The sequence below is a fragment of the Camellia sinensis genome, chromosome 13, assembly GCF_055761805.1.
Source record: "Camellia sinensis isolate YWXY chromosome 13, ASM5576180v1, whole genome shotgun sequence".
In the NCBI taxonomy this organism is placed as follows: Eukaryota; Viridiplantae; Streptophyta; class Magnoliopsida; order Ericales; family Theaceae; genus Camellia; species Camellia sinensis.
The window spans coordinates 135,706,075-135,733,310 of NC_138973.1; the positions used below are offsets into that span (position 1 = coordinate 135,706,075).

At 33.9% G+C, this 27,236-nt stretch overlaps 1 pseudogene across 1 annotated transcript in view; it reads left to right on the top strand.

Moving 5' to 3' along the window:
* Window positions 1-7,097: 7,097 nt before the first annotated feature.
* The window catches only part of LOC114265176 (synaptotagmin-5-like), a 122,786-nt pseudogene continuing 102,647 nt past the window's right edge, over window positions 7,098-27,236 (top strand). Inside the window, exons 1-5 of the transcript XR_014349608.1 lie at window positions 7,098-7,315; window positions 7,537-7,641; window positions 9,549-9,610; window positions 10,663-10,784; window positions 16,459-16,586. The product of XR_014349608.1 is annotated as a synaptotagmin-5-like (transcript). The remainder of the gene's footprint in view (window positions 7,316-7,536; window positions 7,642-9,548; window positions 9,611-10,662; window positions 10,785-16,458; window positions 16,587-27,236) is intronic.

Below are 27,236 nucleotides of genomic sequence, written 5' to 3' on the forward strand. Positions count from 1 at the left end.
ACACAACGAATTAAAATACTTTTTAAAGATAAAATAGAAATTTAAGATTTTTGTGGAATAAAATCTTAACTAGGTTGGATCTTTTACTAATTTATAATACTTATGAGTTTATATTTTATTTTTGCAATCTTTTTAGGAACAAAATATATTTGAATTAAATACTTTAAGACTTAATAGATTCAATCTATAATTTAGAGATAAATTAGTAAAGTTAATCGACCGTTCATGAATTAAATAGATAATTTAATGATAATTAAGTGATATTTTGTGTAATAAAAAGGGAGAATTTTATTATACACATCCCTCACGCAATTAATTATAATCAATTTTTATTTTTAATTATGATATTCTTTTAAAATCTTTAATTATGTTTCATTTATGTGAAATTATATCATTTTTTATGTAGTTATAAGTTTCAGATGTTATATACATCCATAATGTTTCCGTTTATTATATAATTAGTTGGACCTCCACACGATTTGAGCGTAGGGGTCGTGCCATTATTGACTAGGAATAACGCTATGGTGATTGTGCTATCGTTAGCTAAGAATAATAGAGCGAGGCAAAGACATAACACATTATCATTAAATTCTATAACTTTATTTTATGAATTGAAATGGCAAGCAAAATTGGTCAAATATTGAACCAAAGAACATGATTTAAGAATTGTGGATCATTCATAGGCAAAAATAAAGCGAATACGTTGGCCATCTTAATTATATATGCTAGTTATCTGCATTGGAGTGAGATTTTTGAGCATTTGAACTCTATTGTAGTGGAAATTGTTTCTCGATGTTATAATTTTGATGTACGTTATTTGTCCCTAATTGAGGGGGCAAAGTGAAAGTTTAGGGGGTCTCTATGTAAATAACCCATCATCAAATTAGTATATTGTGCACCTTTATAGATATATAAAATGGTACACATAACAGAGGCATTAAAGGTTATTGTTAAGTTAAAAACAGAGTTACAATTATCAAATCATAGAACTCACCATCTTAGTCTCACTCAGTTTGGCATTTAGCCAATGGGGAGACAAAGGAATACTATTTTCTGATGCTGCTTGATCTGAACCAACTGCTAGTGAACATGCACAACTTCATGAGCACGGATATGCAAGACAAAGCGACAACAGTGAAACAAATAGGACCAAACACTCTTGTTATTTACAAAAAATTTTAGTGCTAGAAGATTGCAAAACCAAACTAACCTTTTGAAGCATCAAGTAGCCATATTGTCACCTTTTCACCATCATTACCTCCGGAAACTTCCACTGTATTGGCATCAACCCAACCAGAGTAAGTATTAATTTTAAGGAATCAATCCAAACCAAACAAACAGTAGGGAACAGGACTTGAAATTTTTATAACAAACATAAAAAATAATCAGCAAAATTGTAAGCAACACAAGGAAAACATATATAGATGCAATATGATATATAAAAAAATAAAAAATAAAAAAGAATAGGCCAGTCAATAGGGAAAAAAAAACAATGATACATTATACATTCCACTTAGAAGCTATGGATAAATGAACAGTATAGATGTGGCAATCAGATAAGCCTAATCAGATAAAGAACTCTAACATTACCACTTCAACACCATTACATCCCACTCCAAAAAAAAAAAAAAAAAAAAAAAAAAACCTTCGAAAAGGAAACAAAAAGAGGAAAACAAAGCAAAAAATGATAGTTAAATCGATAGCTGCTAATGCTTAACATTATAGAGAACAAGACAATTATGTGTTTTTTTTTTTTGTTTATTTATTTATTTGTTTATCAAGATAATAATGTGTTATATAGGGTCTGGGGCACGTGCCCCCATTATTTTTTAAAAAGTATATTTTTACCTCTAATTAAAAAAAAAAATTCATTTAACTCCCTTTTAATTTTCAAATATATTAATTTCAAAATGTTTATATCTCATCTTTCTTCACTACAAGAAAAAACACTTTTGGCGACTAAATTTTTAGTCGCCAAAAGTCTTCTTTTAGTCGCCAAATGTAGGATTTTCACTTTTCCCGACTAAATATTTTAGTCGCCGTTGTGGTCGCCAATACATGGTCGGCAATACCTTTGGCGACTAAAGATTAGTTAGTCGGCAATATACAGGTCTTCAGCGACTAAAGTTTTAGTCGCCAATAGTCGATTCCATTTGTGAAATTAGACATTTAGCGACTAAAGTTTTAGTCGCCAATAGTGTTTTTTTTTTTATTATTTATACAATTGGCGACTAAAGTTTTCGTCGGCAATGTCACTCTTTTTTGGCGACCATAGCATTTTGTCGCCAAAAGCATTTTTCAAAAAAAAAAAAAAAAATACCCACTGTGCCTCAGCAGCTCCCAAGCTTCGAACCTGCAACCTCCAAGCTCCAAACCTTAACAATACACGCCACCCCACTATGCCACTCAACCATCACATGAATATAATTGCAACTTATATTATTTATATATTACTTTCACCAGTATTAATACAACAAAATATATATAAATATAATTATATATATTCAAATATAATTTATGTAAAAAATAAATTATTTATTAAAAAAAATTTATCTCACTTTTGGCGACTAAATCCATTATTTAGTCGCCAATTCTACAATTTTAGGCTACTAATTAATTTTGCAGTCGCTAAAAAAAAATGTTGCGCCTAAAAACACACCTTTTGGCGACTAAACCTGTTTTTAGTCGCCAAAAACGACCCCTTTTGGCTACTAAACTGAATTTTAGTCGCCAATACTCAGTTTTTAGCTACTAATTTTTTTTTGTAGCCAAAAAACTTCACTTTCAGCGACTAATCTCGTTTTAGTCGCCAAAACACCTACCATCGGCGACCAATCTGCTTTTTAGTCGCCAAAACTAGCACCTTTGGCTACTAAATTGTTTTAGTCGGCAAAAACCATCACTTTTGGCGACGAAAATTGTGTTAGTCGCTGAAACCCATATAATAGGCGACCAAACTGATTTTTGGTCGCCAATACATATACATTTGGCTACTAAATGGTTTTAGTCGCCAAAAGGCTTCATTTTCGGCGACTAAAATGGATTTAGTCGCCATTTGTGCAACTTTCAGCGACGAAATTCATTTTTTTAGTCGCCAATGGTGCTTTTTGTTGTAGTGCTTTTCTCTTCCTTTTTAATAAATTCCTTATAATTTACCATTATAAATGTTTAATTTTATCAAAACATTCTCTTATAAACTAGTATATATAAAAATTAAAATTATGGCACGTGCATGACACAGATTATTATTATAGTATGTTTAAATTTTATATTTTGATAATTTTTTAAAAATTAAAATATTATTATATGAAATTAAATAGAATAAATCATTAGATATGTGATAGAATTATGTGATATGATATGTATATTTTTTGATTTGTTATACACCCAATGATATTGACTCCAATTCTATTACTATATCATTTTGGGTGAATTTATGAGTCTTTAACATTTTTTCCGAATTTATAAGGAAAAAAAAAATTATGGTGTGTAACTTTTCTTAATAGATAAATATAAAACTAATATTAAGATAATTCCCCTATCCAAAAAAAACTATTAAGATGAGTCACTGAACTAATAAAGAAGCAAAAAACAAAATACATATATATATATATATATATATATATAAATGACTAAATTTATTCAAAACATAAATCATACTTGCATAACAAACAATCAATTTTATTAATAAGTAAGTTATTAAGTAAATTAACAAATTTTAATGATAAGAAAAATATTTTTCAATTAACCCTTTTGTTAATAAATAAATCATTAAATCAACTAACAATTTTTAATGGTATAAGAAATATTTTTCAATAAACAATTTTGATAATTATTATTACATAGGAGAATAGTTTTTTTTTTCCCCTTGAGTATTGTGTTAAATTAAAATTTATAACAAACGATAATTGTAATTTCTAGTATTATATGACCGATTCATATTTTAAACAAATTTTATGAGTGTATTTGTAATTTGTCAAAAAAAAAAATTATGTTTCATAATTGACCAAGAATGTTTACATAATTATGAAAAAACCTATTTTTATAATTGACTAAGAATGTTTGCGTATTTACAAAAAAAGCTGTTGCATTATTGACCAAAAATGCTTGCATAATTACGAAGAAACCTTCACTACTCAACATATATGTCACCATTGGTAAAATATTCAAGATGAAAAGGCAAAATCAGAGAGAAAAGATGAATTTCAAGCAATTGAGCGCCTCTTATACATATAGATATGTACATATTGTAATCACTTAGCAAAAAAATAAGTTAACCACACTAGTTATTCATGTTTTTTTTCATACAATTTACAAAATTATATCCAAACATTGGTTTGAGTTTCTGAATTTACCTTTTAGAAAATTGAAACTTTTTATTTTTCGTATTTTTTTTTGTTTTTGTTGAATTTTTTTAATACTTTAAGCATTTTTTTTTTAATTTTTAGATACACCTAACATGAGTACACTTAAAAAGTATAATATTCGTGAAAAAAAATCTTTAAAAAATTCACTAAATACCTAAAATACAAAAACATATAAAAATTTAGTACATTTTTTGTACTCTTGTGTATTTAGATATTTTACTTTTTAGATACATCTAAGCAAAATACATCTAAAAAAGTTTTAAAAAAAATTTGCTTAAAATTTAAAAAATGTTCACTAAAATCAAAAAAAAAAATGAAAAAAAAGCCTCAATTTTCAAAAAATCGAATTCAGAAAATTGAAACCAAATACAATGATTAATTTTTTTTTTTTTTTTTTTACTTTGTAGAAAAATCAAAACTAAAAAGTCACTAAAAAACCAAACCCCAAACAAGGCTTTATTTTATTTTTTTTCAAAAACTCAACTTTCAAATAAAATAACACCAATCAAGATCTTAGCAAGTCAAAATAAAAATAAAAAAAATGTAAAGTTGTTGTTGGTCAAATCAATGTGATTTAGATTATATAATTATAATGTTATGTATTTAATATAATAGGGGCAAAAACAGTGAAAATGGAACAGGTATAGAGAACACCATCCCTCTCCATTTTCTTATTGGAGTGGAGAAATAACATGTAAATTGGGATAGAAAAGCGAAAATGGAACACGGATAGAATACATTGTCATCCCTAATAATAGTGTTGGAATCGTTCCCAGTGAAACTCTTTCTCTCCAACTCAAGGTCTCTTCATCTATTATACATGTTATATATATATATATAATTGATAGCAAAACATTGTTAAGTGTTTTAAGTTAAAATTTCCCCAAAAATACATATTGTCTTTGGTTCATTAATTAATGCCATAGTGAATAAAACAAGAGTATGAATCTATGACAAAAAACCAAACAAAATAGAGCATTGAAGATAGGATTAGACAAATAAGAAGAAGATTTTTTGTTTGTTGCAGATGACACCAGCGGTAGAAGCAAGAGCCATATATATAGGATCCTCAACATCTTAACATCTAATACAAAGCACATGAAAACACCGTTTGTCCAAATTGGAGGTCCAACCAATTCTCAACATTTGGAATCTATATCTACAAATTTTAAAAGAAAACCACAACCACATACTAGAGATGAACTTTGCTCTTCTCTTACAATCACATGGAATAGGGTAAAAACAGAGGATTTGAAATTTTTTTTTATCACTTACCTTAACATGGTTGTAATATCCTTTAATAACAGGTGTTAAGTATTGACCTTTATTTCTAGTTCACTTCACATACTGTTTCCATGCTCCAAAGTTGTCATAGTTACTCACTAAACTCAACACAAGATTTGATTCCATACCCTTTGGCCTCAGCTACAACAAAATCCAACCAACCTGTTCAAACCTACAAAAGGAATAAGAGGTCAGGAGGAGAAAGATAAAAACACACCACCACTTAAAACATAAAAAGTTTTCTTATGGGCATATTATCAAAGACATGGTGTACAAAGTTTTTCTATACTAACAAACACCAAGACATCAACATTGGCAAACTTAAAAAATTGAAAACTACGAGGTGTAAAACTGCTTCCCTCCACCCCACACACAAATATATATATATATATATATGCATGCATGTCACCTAAACCATGAATTGAGGAGTAGGGAGCTCATCAAATTGTGATTTAACAATAATGGTATAGAGCTTTGATGCATAGCTGAGCAAATACTTTGTCAATTTGCATCACAGTTGTAGCATCAGTTTCAGGAACAAACACAAATTGTACAAACCAATTTTTTTTTTTTCCCCCCCATATTGTAAACAAATATATAATTATACAGAAATGACAATGAAGAGCAAAAAACAATGGCAGCAAGTCCATTATTGCAAGTCTTTGTTCACTGTTCCAGTTTACAATATCAACAATTGTGAAGAAGAAAAGCTCCAACTGTAATTGTGTACAAGAACCGACCGAGGTGGATAGGAACATAACAAATGATGGCTTCCTATTGGTTGGAAAGTCAGTTGTGAAACACATGTGTAATCTGAAGTTGGCTGCATTTGGCACACGTAAGGAATCCTATCCAAACATAGCATACGTATACATCTTGTTCTTTAAGCAGTGATTTAGTTCATCTGCTAGTTTATTTGTAGCGAGAGGTTACATTCAGGAATTTGTATGTGTTAGATTCAGGGATTGTCTGGAATGTTGTAAATTAGTGCATTTTTTGACTTTTTTAAAATATAAATTGGGTTTGAAGTAATGTGGTAGAGAAGTGATATAACTTAAATAAGATGATATAATTTAAATAAAATAGTGATTTTTTGACTTTTGTAAGAATTGTCAAATCTAACCTTAATTGTGACATGTATGTTTGCATTCTTTTGTATAATAGTTATAGACAAAGTGTTTATGGGAAATTGCTTTGGAGCTCTAAAAATATAGTTGTAATGACAAGTCACTACAATGCGTGGCTTTCGTTGGGACAAATGAAAAGCAGCTTTGGACGGACGGCTTGACCCCACCAACCCCGACCCGAGCCTACATCCTACCTAGATTACAACGACACAGAAAGCAAACAAATGGTTGGTTACGTACATACAGCAAACACAGCAAACAAAACAAATCGCCAAATAAAAACGATACAATCATCAAATTCAATTCAAACACTCAAAAATTATATATCATATACAGTTGAAGTTCCCAACTCTCTCTCTCTCTCTCTCGACTCCCAATCCAAACCCTCTTTCCAGGCAGAGGCAGTAGTGAAAAAGCCTTCAAACAACAAACATGTCATTCTTCTTCGGCCTCGTCATCGGAATCACTGTTGGATTCGCTCTCATCGTTGCCTTCGTTCGCTGTGAAAATGCTCGATCCATGCGTCGCTCTCAACTTGTTAACCCTCTCTCTCTTCTTCTTCTTCTACTTGTACTTACATCTCGTTTGGGATTATGTTATTTTACAAAAAAATATACAGACTAATGCGGCAACTTATAATATTTTTTTTACTTTTTAACTAAAAATGAAAGTTGACAAACGAACCTTATAATCATATATATATATATATATATATAATCCTTATCTGTAAGATTTGTGTTTTGATTTCAATTTTGAAGGCCACTACGATAGCTGCCTTTGCCAGGATGACATTGGAAGATTCCAGGAAGATTCTCACTCCTGACTACTACCCTTCCTGGGTCGTCTTCTCCCACCGTCAAAAGGTACACCACTTCGCTCCTTTCTCTCTACACCTGATAAAACTTGACATATTGCTTACCTTTTTTTCGTTGTTCAATTTTTCCTTTTTATTTTTACTCCAAAATATTTTAATTTTTGATAATTCTATTTATACACTGCTTAAAATATTTTAATACGCATATCCTAAACATTTACTTCTTCCGTATCAAAATATTAGGCCCTTATTTCATTTTTATTATTCAAAAATGTTTTTCAAATATCAAAGAGTAAAATAATATAAATTTTGTATTTTGTTAGTCATTTAAATTCATTTATAACACAAAAAATAATTATGACAATTGATATTTTTCAAAAAATATACTAGCAAAGGGTAGTTTTAGAAAGTTATATTTTTCAAGTGTAATAATTATAGTATCAAAAAAGTTAAATTCTCCAAGTGACTAATATTTTGAAACGGAGGGAGTAAATTGTTCAGATATAAATTTTTAAATAAATATAAAAACAAATGTTCAAACATCAACTCAAAAAAAGAAAAAAAAAAGAAGAAAGTAAAATAAAAAAGTATTTAGACATAAACAGTTAATCAAAATGTATATATATATCTGAACCATTTATTTTTGCACAGAATGTATATCTTAACAATTACTTTTGTTTAGAAGTTTATATTCAAACATTTTACTTTTATTGACAAGTTTACATTAAGATTTTATGTGGTGTGCAATAAAAGCTAGACAAATTAATTTCTTTTGAAAAAATGTTTAGAGTTCTCTAGTCTAGATATGCTTATAATAAAAAATAAAAAAAATTCAAAATAAGCCAAAAAAGAAAAAGAAGAGATCTTATAAGCTAGTGCCAAAGTAACTCTCTCTCTCTCTCTCTCTCTATATATATATATATATATATAATTTGAAAAATTCCACACAAGACACGAGCTATTATTACGGTATATTTAAGTTTTATATTTTCATTATTTTTTAAAAATTAGAATATTGTTCTATGGAATTGAATAGAATAAATAATTAGATATATGATAGAATTTTATGGTATAATATGTATTATTTTTTTGATTTGTTATGCACCAAATAATGTAGACTCCAATTCTATTACCATATCATTTTTTATTAGTCATTAAAATTTCTTCCGAATTTGTAAAAAAAAAAAAAAGTTATGGTGTGTAACTTTTCTTAATAGATAAATATAAAACAAATATTAAGATAATTCCCCCATAAAAAATACTAAAATACTTCATTGAACTAATAAAGAAGTAGAAGAAAATACATATACATATACAAATAACCCATTTTATTAATACATAAATCATACTCGCATAACAAATGACCAATTTTATTAATAAATAAATCATTACGCAAATTAGCAATTTTTAATTATATGAAAAATATTGTTCAGTTAACTATTTTGTGAATAAATAAAGTATTAAGTCAATTAATAATTTTTAATGATATGAGAAATATTTTTCAATAAATAATTTTAATAATTTATTATTACATAGGAGAATAGTTAATTTTTTTTTCCTAATTGTTGTGTTAAATTAAAATTTATAATAAATGATAGTTATAATTTCTACTATTATAGAACCAATTCATATTTTAAACAAAACTTATGAGTGTATTTATAATTTGTGAAAAAATAAAATATTTATGTTTCATAATTACCAAGAATATTTGCGTGATTACAAAAAAAATATATATATATATATATATATTCACTCAACATAATATTTGCATAATTACATTAAAAAAAAAAATATTCACCCAACATACGTTACTATTAATAAATTATTCAAAGTATTAGGACAAAATAGGAAGAAAAAACCAGCCATAAGCAAGTAAGCTCCTTTCATATATATAGATATATGTATTTGTATGTGTACTGACCAATGTGGTTGTGTTTGTGTGTGTGTGTTTCGCAGTTGACATGGCTTAACCTTCAGCTAACAAAGATCTGGCCATATGTTAATGAGGTTACATTTTAGTGCGTTGTTTCATCTTAGACCTCAAATTTTGTTCTGGTGCTACTGATTTTGACTCTTATATATATATATATATACCCATTAACGGATACCCATGTGTGCCTTATTTGAAGTTATATCATTCATACATCATTTGGTGTTGTAGGCAGCATCAGAGCTTCCTAACATGCTGCAAATTTAACACCAGCTCCTGAACTGAGTAGAAACTATCCCTTGACTCAGCTTTAAACCATAAGATGACTCTTGTCTTAATCAGATTCTATGCTAGAAGGTTTGCTGCACTATTCTACCTTGACAGAGTTGGATGGCTGTGTGTTAATTGCTGCACTATTCTTCTGATGTTCTGTTGTTCTGTGTTGGTCGGTTTCAGTTCTGTTCTGAATCAGATCTGTTGGTCTGCACTTTGGTTGGTCTGATCTGGTGGATTCTGGGTTGGTCTGCACTTTGGTTGGTCTGATCTGTTGGTCTGCTCTCTGGGTTAGGCTCAAGTCTGCCTTGTTTCTCCAGCCTTGTTGGTCTGTACGTTGGTCGGTTTCAGTTCTGTTCTGAATCAGATCTGTTGGTCTGTACTTTGGTCTGTACTTTCTTCACCTGTTTGGCATCCAGGTGGCTGGCTGTGTGCCTCCGTTTAACAGTCTTGTTTAGGAAGAGGATTTGATCTATGCTGCACCAGTCTTGCATTGCTGTGAGGTTATGTTCATCCTCTGCTGGGTAGCTGAAGTGGCTTGCCGTTGGAAGCAAGACCAGTCAGATTTGGTGTTGTTTAAAGGTGATTTTGGAAATGAGATTGATCTGTTGGGAATTAGCTGCTAAGCCTGCTGATCTATTAATCTTGGTGATCTACTATGCTGCTAGTTTGCTCTGTTATCTACTATGCTGCTAGTCTTGGTGATCTACTATGCTGTTATGGCTGTAATTTCGTTGCTAATGCTTCTAGTTTTTTTGTTTTCTCTTTTTGTTGGTTTCTCACCAACTGGAGCTTCGAACTTGAGCTAGCTCCAATCTCCTCTATATTGATGTACTCTATCATATTTTTATGTTTTCATCAATATAGATTTTTTTTGCCGATCAAAAAAAAAAATATTGAGCCAATTCTCGAACAGTACAGACCGTCCATTTTGTCTTCTTTGAAATTTTCCGAGTTCACTCTTGGCACCGTTGCACCGCAGTTTACAGGTTAGACCAAATTTCCACACAGTATTCCAAATTTTTACCCAAGCACATATGCTATTGATTGCCAGCACATTTGACCGCTTTTTCCTCTACTAATGGAATATGTTCCATTTCTGAGATGAGAGAGGGGTGGGAGATGGAGCTAGGGGTGTGCACAGGTTGGTGTGGAGCGGTTTTTGTCACTTGCCACAGAACCGCGGTTCACCCAAACCGGCAGGTCGGTTGATTTATTCAAGCGATTCAAGTGATTAGGCGGGTTCGGTGGATGACTTTTTCCCTTGTAAATTGGACATATTCTCTGGCTTGTAAAATATGAAAAAATAAATAATATTCATCATGTTATGGGCCTTCATTTTACACACACTACAAGAAAAAGTATCTTTGGTGACTAAATTTTTAGTCATCAAAAGTCTGTTTTTAGTCGCCGAAACTCGAGTTTTTAGTTTCAGCGACTAATTTTTTTAGTTGCCCGTTTTGTCGCTCATATATGGTCGCCGGAGGTATTGGCGACTAAAATTTTTTTGGTCGGCAAAAAATAGCTCTTTAGCAACCAACGATTTAGTCGGCAATAGTGATTTACACTTTTTAAAATCACACATTTAGCGACTAATCTTTTAGTCGCCAAAAGTCTATTTTTAGTCGCCGAAACTCAAGTTTTTAGTTTCAGCGACTAATTTTTTTAGTCGCCCGTTTTGTCGCTCATATATGGTCGCCGGAGGTATTGGGGACTAAAATTTTTTAGTCGGCAAAAAATAGCTCTTTAGCGACTAACGATTTAGTCAGCAATAGTGATTTACACTTTTTAAAATCACACATTTAGCGACTAAGCTTTTAGTCGCCAAAAGTCTGTTTTTAGTCGCCGAAACTCGAGTTTTTAGTTTCAGCGACTAATTTTTTTAGTCGCCCGTTTTGTCGCTCATATATGGTCGCCGGAGGTATTGGCGACTAAAATTTTTTTAGTCGGCAAAAAATAGCTCTTTAGCGACCAACGATTTAGTCGGCAATAGTGATTTACGCTTTTTAAAATCACACATTTAGCGACTAATCTTTTAGTCGCCAATAGTCCATGAATCGCCGATTAAACCGTTTAGTCGCCCAAAATAAACAATTTTAGTCGTCAAAGGTGCTTCCGTAAAAAAAAAAAAAACAACTTTTTTGCTTTTTCTGAGATTCAAACCGCCAACCTCTCCCACATTCTAAACCTTTAGCAACACACTCTCTCCACCATGCCACTACAACACCACATGAATATATATGCAACATATATTATTTATATACTATATTGACCCGTATTAATATCTAGCTATATATATAAAAATAATTATTTTTATTCAATATAATTTATGTAAAAAATAAATTATTTACTAAAAAAAAAATTAGATCACTTTTGGCGACTAAATTTATTTTTTAGTCGCCAATTGTATAGTTTTGGCTACTAATTATATTTTAGTCGCTAAAAAAATTCATTCCTGCCGAAAAACCTCCACTTTTGGCGACTAAACTGAAATTTAGTCGCCAAAACCTCTACTTTGGGCGACTAAACTGCATTGTAGTCGGCAATTCTTGACTTTTAGCTACTAATTTTTTTTTAGTAGCCAAAAAGCTTCACTTTTGGCTACGAAATTGTTTTTTGTCGGTAAAACACGCATAATCGGCGACCAAACTATTTTTTAGTCGCCAAAACCTATACTTTTGGCTACTAAATGTTTTTAGTTGCCAAAAACCTTCTCTTTTGGCTACTAAAATTTTTTTAGTCACTAAAAAAATTCATTCCCGCCGAAAAACCTCCACTTTTGGCGACTAAACTAAAATTTAGTCGCCAAAACCTCTACTTTGGGCGACTAAACTGCATTGTAGTCGGCAATTCTTGACTTTTAGCTACTAAATTTTTTTTAGTAGCCAAAAAGCTTCACTTTTGGCTACGAAATTGATTTTTGTCGGTAAAACACGCATAATCGGTGACGAAACTATTTTTTAGTCGCCAAAACCTATACTTTTGGCTACTAAATGGTTTTAGTTGCCAAAAACCTTCTCTTTTGGCTACTAAAATTTTTTTAGTCGCTAAAACCCCTATATTTGGCGACTAAACTGACTTTTAGTCGCTAAAACCCCTACATTTGGCTACTAAACTGTTTTAGTCGCCCACTTTTGGCGACTAATTCCATTTTAGTCGCCAATTCTGTTACTTTCAACGACGAAAAATCCATTTTTAGTCGCGAAATCTGCTTTTTCTTGTAGTGACACTGATTATGTATACATAAAAGCATAAATAAATTACACATCTGGATATCAAATTACACAACTTGAAAGTGATTATCATGAATTTGGTTACCATTACAAATTTTCCAAAAAAAATTCAAACATAACAAGGAGTGTGCGGACTCGTTTCTGCAATAGAGAGAGAAGGAACTTCGTAGACGAACCTGTAAGAATTTTTTCCCCTAAATATGGCTTAATGTGGCTTTTGCATGATTATACTAGATTCATCTCATTAAGTAAGATACATGTACATCAATTAGATGGTGACTAATTATTGATGAATGCACCTATATATAGACTAATGCTAATGCATTGAATGTGATGGATTCATTATGAATGAATCTTAGAGATGCATTATGTATCTATTATGAATATGTAGGATACATTAATCTATCTAATGAATTCATTAATATAGAAGATGCATTATGTATCATGAATGTATAAGATACATTAATCTATTTAATGAAGTTCATTGAATAAATGGATTCTTTGATGGGAAGAATACTACTATAAATAGTGTAAGGTCCCAAATCACACTCTCTATAAAAAAAACTCAAGTTGTCACCACAAGAAGGCTCCCATCGTCTAGAGAGAGAGAGAGAGAAGTGGTTTGAAGATCTTAGACAAGTAAAGAACTTAAAGATCAAGGTCTTCCATTCAAGGTTTCCCTTTATTGATAGAGGATTTCATACTATCATGGATCAAGGTATTTATTTACTTATTTTGTATAGTAGAAATTCATATAGTTTTCATGTATAGAATTGAATCCTTAATGGTTTTTAGTTTATGTTCCGCAAAGTTTTCTATCAGAACCTTGGTGTACCGATGGGTGAAGGCCTGCACGAGGAGCATATGGTTAGGCTGCCTAATCGGTGGTTGGTCGAAAACCCCTCCGATGGTCGAGTCAGTACTGGAGTTTGGTAGAGAGAGAGAGAGAGTAGAGAAGATGAGTGTGTGTAGAGGGTCGAGAGATCGATCCCTTGTAAAGGGAGGTAAGGTTGCCTTTAATAGAGAAGACTTGACTTGCTCACTATGTTCCTCTCTCTGCCACCTAGCACTTATTTGTTATGTTAGGTTGCTCCTCATTGGAGAAGAGCAAGGACTCTGTTGAGCGGTTCCATCATTCGCGGGCACCATGCACCCTTCACTTGTATCATGCTGATTGATCTGTTAGAGCTTAAGAGTCTCGAAGTAAGAGTCTTGGAGTCCAAATCATGGACTTATCCACTTCGGAGCGGGAAAAGGACCAAGGTTTAAGCTCTACCTCGACCCACCTCGGTATGGGAAACAGAACTTGGTTTGGGTCCATGGCCTTGCCCAGTTCGAAGTGGGGAAAACCCACATCTTGGCCCACTTCATAGTAGGGGAAGGAGCCTACTATGAAATGGGGACCTTTCTCTTGCCAGGCTAGGTCTTATACAAATGGGTTTGAATAATTGTGCCCCCTTCAAGGAGCATCGAATAACAAAAATCTTGAAATCGTTAGCTTTACAAGGGAAAAGTTGTGAGGATGGAGATTGTTAAAACATTACTAAAGATGCTTACTGATTCAAGTGATTGTTTGGTGGACGAAGCTTGATTATATTATTCACCTAGAGGCTAAGGTTTCCATTATAAAAGCTAGCACCATACCACTCTTGATAAATAGAACTCATCGTTCATTGTTCATTATTGAACTAAGAGAGAGAGAGAGAGAGAGAGAGAGAGAGAGAGAGTTGTGGGTTTTAGGGTAGTTTGTTCAGATGAGAGAAGTCAAAAAGAGGAGAGGGACAAGTAGGTAGGGGATGGAGATTGGGTGAGGACATATAAGAGAGAGAGAGAGAGAGAGAAAGAGAGAGAGAGAGAGAGAGAGAGAGAGAGAGAGCAGAGAGGTTTGAGATTGTCCAATGACCTTCTCGGTAGTGTAATTTATGGAGGTAGAGGCGACAATGGTGAGCATGGTGGCTAGTGATTGGTTTTGGTTGGGGCCTTTTGGGGTCATTGTAGCCAAAGTGATGATGGCAACATAAGTTGGACTTGGGGTAAAGAACTAAAAAAATATCTAGAATAGGGTAAACATTTAGAGAAAGAGGTTGGATGTTGGAGGGTGCACCATGCACCTTATCACACAATTAATGAATGGCGGTTTAGTTCGGTTTGTGAGCCAGTTCAACATTTTGAAACCTCTAATTCAACTGACCCACAAGAAATTGCTTGGAACCTGTCAATCCAAACTACCAACCCTCTCAAACCGCGAGTGGTGGGGAGGATCGGTGCAGGATAGAGTGGTTTGGCAAATTGGGCATTTTTTGCGAAGTCCTAGATGGAGAAAGAAAGTAACACAAAGCTTTTGTTATATATGATAATAACATTTTCACTTGTGGATGTAAACATTTTCACTCGGTATCCAATGTAAAAATATTTAAAGAATAATAGGATGCATTTGGATGTGTGTCCAACACAAGTTGGGGTGTGTCTAATGTGATGTTCGAAACAAAAGTAGCATTTTCTCAGAAGTGACTATGCTTTTTAGGAGTCCTTATATCCTATAATTTGGAGATTATAGGAATTTAACCTCTAGAGACATACTCATATTTGACAGCCTTACCAGAGTTTGGATAGCATAGGTAGCCTTGTTGCAACAATTGATTGATTAAGAAGAAAAAAAAAATGAAAAACAATCCCTTTGAAACTTTGTGTGCACCTTCTATATTAATGATACAACTATGAACTTAGGCCTCACTTTATCTAATTGGAATTGCTATAAAAATTGTACATATCTATATAATAAAGATAAAGAGAGAAAGAAAGACTCTTTTAATGGTAAATTACATTGACCTCCCTTGAGGTTTGGAAAAAATATAGTAAGACCCACAAATTTGGCATAATTATATTGGGTTCCCTCAATGTTTTAATCCACATAATACTTAGTTTCATTTTCATCATAATCTCGTCAATCATATGAATAAAAAAAATGATATTGTCATATATTTTACACTAAATATATTTTATCGTATTTATTTTTGTGTATTAACACTATTTGCATTACTTTTAGTTCCTTTAGCCTTGCTAAAAATGGCGTTGGTGTAATTATCGCAAAATCGTAGGGATTACTGTATTTTCGATTGCTAATCCATTGTACAAGTAGTTGACTAGTGTCTTAGTATTTGAATGTAGATTACTCTAAGGCTTTAAGTTCATGTTAATATTTGAGAATTTGAAGGTGAATCCATAATGTACATTTTAATATTTGATTTTAATAATATAGATATTGTCATTACAAGAAACAAACAAAAACAATCTAGGATTTCTAGAAGTTTATAAAAGTATCAAGGGATGGATTCACTCTCTTTGTCACTATAAGAAAACAAAAAAAGGGAAAATTTCTCTTCAACTTACATGTGGTGTACCATGATTGCTTCCCTATCTTTTTCATTAGGTGTTTCCATTATTGAAGACAAAGACAGTGGTGGTGGTATTACAATGGAGCTGGAGATGAATTGGGATGGAAATCCAAATATAGTACTTGATATTAAGACTAGATTTGGCGTGGCACTACCTGCCCAGGTAATGTAGATCTTTATTTATTTATTATTTTTCCACTATTTACTTGCGCTCTTCATGGATGATAGGTGTTTTATGTCATGTAATACATTTTACTGGTTGTTGAATATGATTAAAGCACCAATTTTCCCCTCTAATTTTCATACATGATACATAGTATGCCCTTCACTTGTTTTGATATGTCCATATACATATTTGTGTGCATGTAAATGTTGACTTCCCTTCATACTAGTGCTGGTAAAGTCTACTTTGCCAATCCAAGGAAAGGAAGCATCACTTTTGGTCAATGGTTTTGTTCCTTCTCTTTGCAGTTCGAACAAAGTTCTCTGTCAGAACTCTTTAAACCCATAATGTTAGGAATGTTTAATTGCAAAAGCCTTCACATTCTTTTGATAATTGCCTTGAATTACTTTTTCAATTTGAGGTGGTGGTGTAAAAGAATTCAAAGTATGCCTAATATAGAATATACTAGATCCCACCTGCGAGAATATTATGTGTGTATATATATATTTTATTAGGCATACTTCTGATTGTATATATTAGGCTTGATTTAGGCATGATTGTAATTACATTATATTAGGTACGATTATGATTATGTAATCTTTGTATTTCCTTTTTAGTTTTAGGAGTTAGGGTTATATATGCTGAGGTCTTGATGTAACCATTCACACAATTGAATATACAAGTTTATTCAAAAACTTACATTGTATCAGAGTCTAGTTCAAAACCCTAGTCTGAAGGTTCAAAACCCTAGCGCAAAAACCCATTTGATGCCAGAATCACAAGACTTCAGAATAATGACTCATTGAGTTCACAATCAAACTCCTTGGTTCGATTTTGGTTTGGTTTGGTTTGATTTCAGGTTGGCTGATTCATAGGTCCTCTCTAGTCTCTAGTCTGAAGTCATGAATCAATAACTCTCTTGATTCTGATTACGATCACGTGAAACTCTTTCTCTTTTGCTTTCTCGTTTGGATTTGAAGTAGTGAGGATTCACTCTGTCTACCTCTACTTCATGACCCTTCTCTCTCTCTCTCTCTCTCTCTCTCTCTCTCTCTTTTACAATCTGAAACATGAAAGATATATGACTGATTTTGACACTTGGGGTTGTGACAATGCCCAAGTTCTTACTTGGTTTCACAACTCCATGGAAGATCGTATTGGGATGATATTTTCCAAATGCGCTATTGCCAAGGAGTGTGGGACTATTTACTGGGAGTTTATTAGCAGTCAAATTTTGCCATGCAGTATGAGTTGGAATTAGCAATTCAGGGTGCTCGTTAGTGGGACAAATCTGTTTAGGATTTCTATATTTGTGATGACAGGGGTATGGGAACAGTGTGCTCTCATGGAACCATCAAGTATTAAGGTACTAGACCCTTATGTACAGTTTCGGGGGGAGGGTCGTTTGGTACAATTCTTAATGATTCTTTCCCCTCAGTTTAAGGCTATCTATGGTGGCATCATTCACCGATCTCTTCTTCCTTCTGTGGATGCTATTGTTCGTGAGCTCTTCTCTAAGCAAACCCGTCTCAAGACAGCCAGTCAGACTCTGTCATCAGATGTCTTCTTGGCTCTTACTTCGCTTCCATTGCTGTTGTCAGTTTTACATACGAAGAAGAAGAAGAAGAATGTGTGTGTGTGTGTGTGTGAGAGAGAGAGAGTACGGATGATATACAATTATTATCCAAAACTTAGGCTTCTTCTCTTAGACACATGTATTTATAATAATAGGCACAAATTACATAATTACCAAAACTACCCTTGGACTCAAATAACTACACTTAACACTTCCCCTCAAGTTGGTGCAAATATATCTGTCATGCCTAACTTATAACAAATGGGATGAAAGATCTTACTACTAAAACTTTTAGGCAATGTTTGTTTGGCAAATTAGGTTGGATGAGATTATGAATACGGTGGAATTGAGTGAGGAGATTAGTAATATAGTAGTATTATGTTAGAGATGTAAGATAACGTGTGTTTGTTTGAGGAGTAGTGTGATGGTATTAGTTGGTTGGGATTAAATCTAGTTGGTTGGGATTAAATTTATGAAATTATGTAAAAGCCCTTATTGCATAAAAAAGAGATTTTATTGTGTTTGATAAATAGAGGACAAAATAGACATTTTGCTTCAATCCAAGGGGAATGGGTTAGCAATCCCCCTCCAAGGGAATGCTAATCCTACCCCCAAGTAGAATTGATAGTCCCATGGACTCATAATCCATTAGCATGTAGCACAACCAAACATGGGTTTGGTGAGACCCACGGGATTATTAATCCAATCCCACCACATAAGAGACCAAACAAACATGAAATACATCAGTTAATTGATCTTTAGACTTCACGAAAGGCAAGTAGATTAAACCCTTATTCAATTTCACCTTAATAAAATGTTTGTTGATTTCAATGTGCTTAGTCTTATTATGCTAAACAAGATTCTGAGCAATACTGATGGCAACTATGTTGTCACAATACAGTGTCTTGGGTTCACCACAAACGATTCCTATATCAGTCAAGTGTCACAACCTCATCCCGCCCTAAACAGAATAACAGTGGTGACCAACCAATAGTGCATGACTACCGAAGGCCTAACAAGATAAGGCAAGACTGGACTGATAACATTGGGGCTTATGTGAAAACATTTGTCCATTAATTACCAAGAGTCCATTCAGAGCATGCACATAAGTCATATCAAAACAAAACAAGCATACTTCTCATTTATTTATCTTGGCATTTACAAGTCCATACAAGAAAAGGAAAGAACAACATTCACAAAACATATTCTTAACAAAAACCAAAACATATATACAAAGCTATCATCTCTAGGTTGTAGCTCTCAAAAGTACAAAATAAAAGAAAAAGACTTCTAACTCGACTTCTCATTCTGACCATGCTCTTCATTATCACCTACATACATTTAGGGGAGAGAGGTGAGCCATTTCCCAGTGAATAGTAATATGGTAAAGTGGTAAATGAATGGACACTAATGATTTTCAATAAAACCAAGCACAAGATCATATTTCAAACATAATATAATTTCATCAAGATAAACAAAGCTTAACTTGCAAGCATATATATAGCGATGAACATTCCAAGGGTTTCGAATCAAGAATCCACAACAGGTGGCAAGAGGAGCTTAGTTAGCTAGAGGTTATTGGCATGGTTTTCCAATAACAAACAAGATCCAAGATGTCATCTTAATATATGATACAAAAGTATAGGATACTCATTCATAACAAAACAATATCTTAGCTTTCATAAACACAGCATAAGTTTGCATTTTGAATCATAGTTTTAACAAATATAACTTTACTACACTACTACTCACAAATAGCTCTATGAACGAGGATATAAACTCCTTCAAAGCTTAACCTACACAAAACAAGAACAAAACATTGAAATACTACTTAAATTGCAAGCTTCTTAAACGTATGAGTTAGCTTTAGTTTTCTTTTCTAATCCAACATACTTTAAGTTGGTTTATAGTTGTAATTAATTTTTGTTTAGGTTCAAAACATGTACAAGGAATTTCAGTAGGTCAAAAGGAATGAAAAGAACACAAATCGGACGAATGCCCTGTTTGGCCGCTTATGCGTCAGAATTAGGCTGCGCGAGCGAAGGTTGAGCAATATGCAACTCAAGGTTGGCCGCACGTGCACCCACTGTGGCTGCTCGTGCGGTGGCTCAAGCCGCATGAGCGGTGGCTCAAGTTGGGGTAGATAGGGTTCTGCGCGCTCGTGCGGTCTATGGTGGCCGCTTGAGCGTTGACAAGCATAATGCTAAGCTGAAGGTATTCTTTGTGTTCTTGATAGTCCTAGCAATTTCTTCACCTAAAAGCTTCAAAACATGATATTTAATGTTCCAAAACATGAAAATATGATGCAAGATTCATGGAAACTCATTTGTATGCGAAGATTTCAAGATCAAACCAACAAAAACAAGTTTAAATCCAAAAACTTCTCAACTTGTGTTCTTCCGCAAACTTCCTTCCATTTCTTCATTTCAATCTTCCAAAACATGATGTTTGAGGTTTTAAAACAGAATAAATGATGTGGGTTTGGTAGAAAAACATTCATATGCAACAAATTCAAGGCTAGAACAAATCAAAACCTAATTTCTTTGCAAATTCCTCCATCCTTTTTGGTTTTCCAAAACTTTCCTCAAAACTCTAACTTAAATCCTTCAAAACCTATCTTAAATGATTTTCTAACCAGATTATAACAAAAAAACACGAAAGGGGGTTGAATTTCTTACCTCCTAGTGAATTTTCCTTGATTTCTAGGTTAAAGACTTGAATTTTCATTTGATCTTTGATAGTTTCCTCTCTTTTCTCTTTCTTCTTCTTCAAGAACACAAAGCCCTCAATTGTTCCCCATCCTTCTCTATCTTTCCCGTTTTTGTTTGTAGGAAATAATTAGCCTAAGTCACTAATTGCTTCATTAGCTTAACTAATCAAGCTTAATTCTAATTAACCATACTTAATCCTTAATCTTCATTTGTTTGATTAATCCTACCTAGGCTTTAGTTAATCTTACTTAACTGTTGCTAATCCTACTCAATTTTTAATTAAGTACCCATTAAACTCTACTCATTAGATTAAGGTCATTAAACTCATCACTTAAGGTTTTCTGAATTACCTAAGTACTCAACATTCAAGTTCAAGACAAATTCCCTAACTCAAGGCTCAAACAAATAGTTCCTTACACTTAGGTTTCAACTAACTTCTTCTTCTCTTTTCTAGTTCTAATAAGCCATATTTCACATAAACATATTAGACAAGGCACGAATGCAAGAATAATATGATATATGTCATGCATGAATGATTGGTTGTCACAATAAGGACTGAAGCCACATAAGTTCAAATGTTCCATGGCCATAGCTTTGTATTTTGCCTTTGCACTAGACCTGGATACCACTACCTATTTCTTACTACGCTAGGTGACTAAATTTCCTCCCACAAAAGCATAATAATCGAAGGTATACTGTCTGTCATCTATAGAGCCTACCCAATCTGCATCTGTAAATGCCTTCACCATCAAGTGACCGTGATTAGAAAACAAAATCCCTTCACCTAGAGCTGATATAAGGTACCTCAAAATGCGATACATAACATCTAAATGTGTTGCATGAGGATCATGCATAAACTGGCTCACTATCCCAACTACATATGCAATATCTGGTCGAGTGTAGGATAAATATATAAGCCACTTTAACCTACAAAGTTTTCCAACCATAGATTGAGATGAGAATCCTTGTGGCACATCCATGTATACTTCCTCCTCCAAATCACTATAGAAAATGCATTCTTCATATCTAGTTGTTGTAAAGGCCATCCCAGGTTAGACATACATGAACGAAGAGCAAGAATGGAATTCATCTTCGCTACAGCAGCAAAGGTTTCCTGATAATCAATTCCATATACTTGAGTAAATCCCATGCCCACTAGTCTTGCTTTGTATCATTCAATAGTCCCATCCGATTTTTGCTAAATGGTGAACACTTACACCCTGTTGGGTTTTTTCCCATTAGGAAGAGGAACCAACTTCAAAGTATTATTCTTACTTAGAGCTTTCATCTCTTCTACCATAGCCATTTTCCACTTAGGATTATTAATAGTTTCTTTTCAACCCCGTGGGATATGCACAGAAGACAGAAGAAACAAAAGCATGATATGTAGGAGACATTAAATCACATGACACAAATTTAGAAATAGGGTGCTGAGTACGAGCCCTAACCTCCTTTCTAAGAGCAACAGGAAGACTCAAATCATTAACAATTGAACTATCAACTACTAGTGAATAAATAGATTGAGGTACATTACCTATAAAATCAATCGAAACATGATTTAGAACAAGCACAAGGGATGATGATTGACTTAGTGGCACAACATAAGTCTGTTCTTTCTAATGCCGTGAATAAGTCTTAAGATCAACCTTGTCCAAAAGGCCACCTGTGTCACCTACATTAGGCTCTCCATCAATAGAACTCTTAGGCTCCCCTTCACCACAAATAACAGCATACTGAGTATGAAGAAAGAAGGATAACTTATGCTAATAGGACATCATCTCATCTGCAATATCTTTCGGAAAACGCTCCACTTGAAAAGAAAGTGGAGAGGAAGAAAAGAAGGACTCGGACTCATGAAAGGTGACATCCATACTAACATACACTTTGTGGGTGCAAGGTCATAACATTTGTAACCCTTTTAAGTAGCAGAGTAACCAACAAAGGCACAACGTAGAACTTTAGGATCAAGCTTCCTATGAATACAAGGGTGCAGATGAACAAAACAAACACATCTAACAACCCGAGGAGAAAAAGAAGAAGTGGGAGAAGCCACAGGAAGAAGTTCAGGGAGAATGTGGAACTAAAGGACACTAGAGGGCGTGCGGCTCATAAGGTAGGCAGCAGCAAAAAGAGCATCACCCCCAAAAGATCTAGCAATGTTCATGGTAAACAAAAGAGAGTGAGCAACTTCAAGGAGATGACCATTATTGCATTTAGTAAAGCCATTTTTCTTAAAAGTGGCAACACAACTGGTTTGATAAAGAATGTCACGCTCCTTAAGATATGCCCCAAAAACACTATCAACATATTTAGTCCCATTATCATTCTGAAGAACTTTGGTTTGAGCACTAAACAGATTGGTCACCATTTTATGAAAAATTTGAAAGCAAGAGCAAACCTCATTCTTAGCCCGAAGAAAGTAAATCCAAGTCACACAGGAATAACAATCAATAAATGTGACAAACTACCGATACCCAAAATTAGAAACCATAGGAGAAGGCCTCCACACAGTATGAATAAGCATAAAAGAAAAAATACTTATTTTATTAACTGGAGGATAACAAGTGCATTTATGTTTGGCAAGTTCACAAGCATCAAAAACAAAATTATTCCTAAAACACTCTCGAACTAATGAAGGAAAAAGCTTTTCTAAAATATGAAATGAAGGATGACCTAAATGATGATGCCACTAATGAAGGAGATGAAACGAGGAGTTGGTAGTGCGCTGAAGAGCCTGAGAAGAGGACAAAGGTAACGAAGGAGACAAGGCATCCAAAAAATATAGTCCACCTTGCGCTTCGTGACTACCAATTGTTTTCCCTATAACTAGTTCTTGAAAAACACAATGAGTAAGAAAAAAAGGTCACATAACAATTTAGAGTAGTAAGGCTACTAATAGAAAGTTAGTGAAAAAATTAGGAACATGAAGAATAAATGAAAGGGAAAGTGAAGAGGAACAATGAACTAAACCCTTTCCGGAAATAGAGGATAAAATGCCATTAGCCACTCTAACCTTATCCCGCCCAAAATAAGGAGAATAAGAATAGAAAATACTATAGGCACTTGTCATGTGGTCGGTAGCATCAGAATCAATAACCCAAGAAGGTGACGAGGACGTACTAAGTGCACTAGCTTGGAAAAAACAAAGGCAGAAGAGGCTGTGGTAGGAAAGGTATCAAGCCAAGCCATCAAACGTGTGAAGCTCATCCTAGGAAATAATACTAGGTGCTAGTACCACGAGCCCGAGAAGAACGTGGCGTCAACTCAAGATGTAGTTTGAAGCTATGAGCTTTAACATAACCAGAAGGTCCAAAATGATGGCAAGTCTTAGACCAGTAGAAGCTCGAGTACCAGACTTGGCAGCAAGAGCCATCTGATTAGATAAAATCGGAGATAGGGAAGAAGGACTTGGCTGAGCAATTTAATTGTGTTATTATCTTCTTACCATCTTCTTTCCTTTTACAGGACCTAAGTTCGAAGAGGATTTTTGGCAAGGGCTATGAGCGTGATAGGCTTTACTACTTTAGGAATCCATTAGACGAGCCTTCCTCTTCTTCTTTAGCTAGTTTTCAGGCCTCTGTTTTGCCTGCTTCCATGTCTTGTGTTTTTAATATTCAAACTTCAGAATTATGGTATTCTCGTATGGGTCATGTTAATTTTCAATATTTATGTCAACTTTTTCCTTCATTTAATAAAGCTTGCAAAGATTCTAAATTTCATTGTGTGGTTTGTGAGTTGTTTAAGCATACCCGTACTAGCTATATCTCTCATATGACTCAGGCTCCTGATGCTTTTGATCTTATACATTTAGATGTTTGGTATCCTTCTCCTATCACTGCTTTCTCTGGTTATAGATATTATGTGACTTTTATTGATGATCACACAAGGTGCACTTGGGTTTATCTCCTTCTCCATAAGTCTGACGTGTTTCCCATTTTTGTTCAGTTTTTACAAATGGTTAAAACTTAGTTTCATACAGTTGTTTGAAATATCAGTTTTGATAATGATAGGGAATATATTTCTAATGAATTTCATTCCCATCTTAATTAAATTGGAATTCTTTAACTAAACAAAATGGTGTTGCCAAACTCAAAAGAAGAAGAGATTCCTACAATCAAAATAAAAATATTCTAATTCCTATATTCAACATAATATTCTAGTTCTTGTATTCAACAATCCTGCTCAAGCTAGCATGAAAACATTTAACAAACATAACTTGACAATAGAAGACTGGAGCAATATCTGTCCCATAGATTTTGTGAACATACCTGCTAACTACTGAGAAGAAGAGACAAAAGATAGACTCACAATGCCAGTCCGAACCTTTTCTCTGATGAAATGTATGTCAACCTCGATATGCTTGGTATGCTCATGAAGCACAGAATTAGAGAATAATATAATAGAAGATTTGTTATCACAAAATAAAGACGAAGAAGTAGTCTCCTTAAAACCCAACTCTACTAGAATAGAGCGAAGCCAAAGAATCTCACATATCCCATGTTCCATGGCTCGATACTTAGCATTTGCAGAAGACTTAAAAACAACCACATGCTTCTTACTTTTCCATAAGATAAGATGATCACCATAGAAAGTACAGAAGCCATAAGTGGAACGTCGATCAATCATAGATCCTGCATAGTCAGCATCAGTGAAATAGGAGAGCTCCAATCAAAAATTCTATCGTAGGAAAGATACTGGGAAATGAGATGATTAGTACTACTTAAATAACCCTTACGATTTAGCGAATGTTGATCTTGAGGAAGGTTACGATGAGGAGGTGGAGGAGAGAGAGCTAAAGGAGAAGAGTTACCTGACCTAAAGATTGGAGGGGCGGCAGGGGGGCTGAGTGAGTGGGCAACGAGAGTATACCTACAATGGTGGAGGAGGCGAAGGTTGAGAAGGAGAGAGGGGAACAACCTCATCCTCAACCTTGTCCAAGATGGGCATCGGGCGAATAGTGGAAGTAACGGGAGGAGAAGCCTGCAAAGGAGGGTTAGTACCAAAGAAAGAAAGATCCTCACAAAAAGTAACATCCAAAGTGTGGTGAAAGTGATGAGACACAAGGTCATAACACCGATACCCTTTGGACATGGAAGAGTACCCTAAGAAGACATAACAAATAGATATTTTTCATCTAACTTAGTGCAAGTGGGAATCTGATTTTGAACAAAACAGGTACACCCAAAGACACGAAATAAGAGAGGAAACATAGTGGTAGTGGGCATAAGGATATGAAACGGAGTGAGACCATGCAACACATGACCAAGGATCCTATTAATGAGGTAAATAATAGCGAGGACAACCATATGCTAATAAGACTTGGAAACACCCATACCCCGAAGAAGACCCTGGACAACAGATAATATGATGGTTTTTGCATTCAATAATACCATTTTGTTCAGGGGTCTAAGGACAAGTAAGCTGTTAAAGAATATCGCTTTGATTAAGATGAAATTCATTAGAAATATATTACCCACCATTATCAGAACGGATATTTTGAACAACTATATGAAACTGAGTTTTAACCATTTGTAAAAACTGAACAAAAATGGGAAACACGTCAGACTTACAGTAAAGGAGATAAACCTAAGTGCACCTAGTGTGATCATCAATAAAAGTCACATAATATCTATGACTAGACAAAGCAGTGACAGAAGAAGGACCCTAAACATCTGAATATATACGATCAAAAGCACTAGGAGACCGAGTCATATGAGGAATATAATTGGTATGGATATGCTTAGACAACTCACAAACCACACAATGAAATTTAGCGTCTTTGCAAGCTTTATTAAATGAAGGAAAAAATTGACATAAATATTGAAAATTAACATAACCTATATGAGAATGCCATAATTCTAAAGTCTGAATATTAAAAGCACAAGACATGATAACTGGCAAAACAGAAGCCTTAAAACTAACTAAAGAAGAAAAAGAAGCAGGCTCATCCGGTGGATCCCCAAAGTAGTAAAGCTTATCGCGCTTATAGCCCTTGCAAAAAATTCTCTTTGAATATAGGTCCTATAAGGTAAGAAGAGGGTAAGAAGATGATAACATAATTAAATTGTTTAGCAAGACGACTGTACGGGGAGCAAATATTCCGGCAAGCCTGTACTCCTTTCTTCCGAGCTCTGTTTCTGTCCGATCACCTGCGAGCACAACGGCGGTGAGCTACCCGGCGGTGTGTGGCCGGAAAAACCCTCCGACGATCAAGTTAGCGCACACCTCAGGATAGAGAGAGAGAGGAGTGTTTGAGTGTAAGAATTTCCTTACAAAGTGTTCCTGTATCGCGTATGGGGGGCGCAGACATGCTTATATACCCTTCTGCACCCCAAATCTACTCCCATTGGTCTCTTGACATGT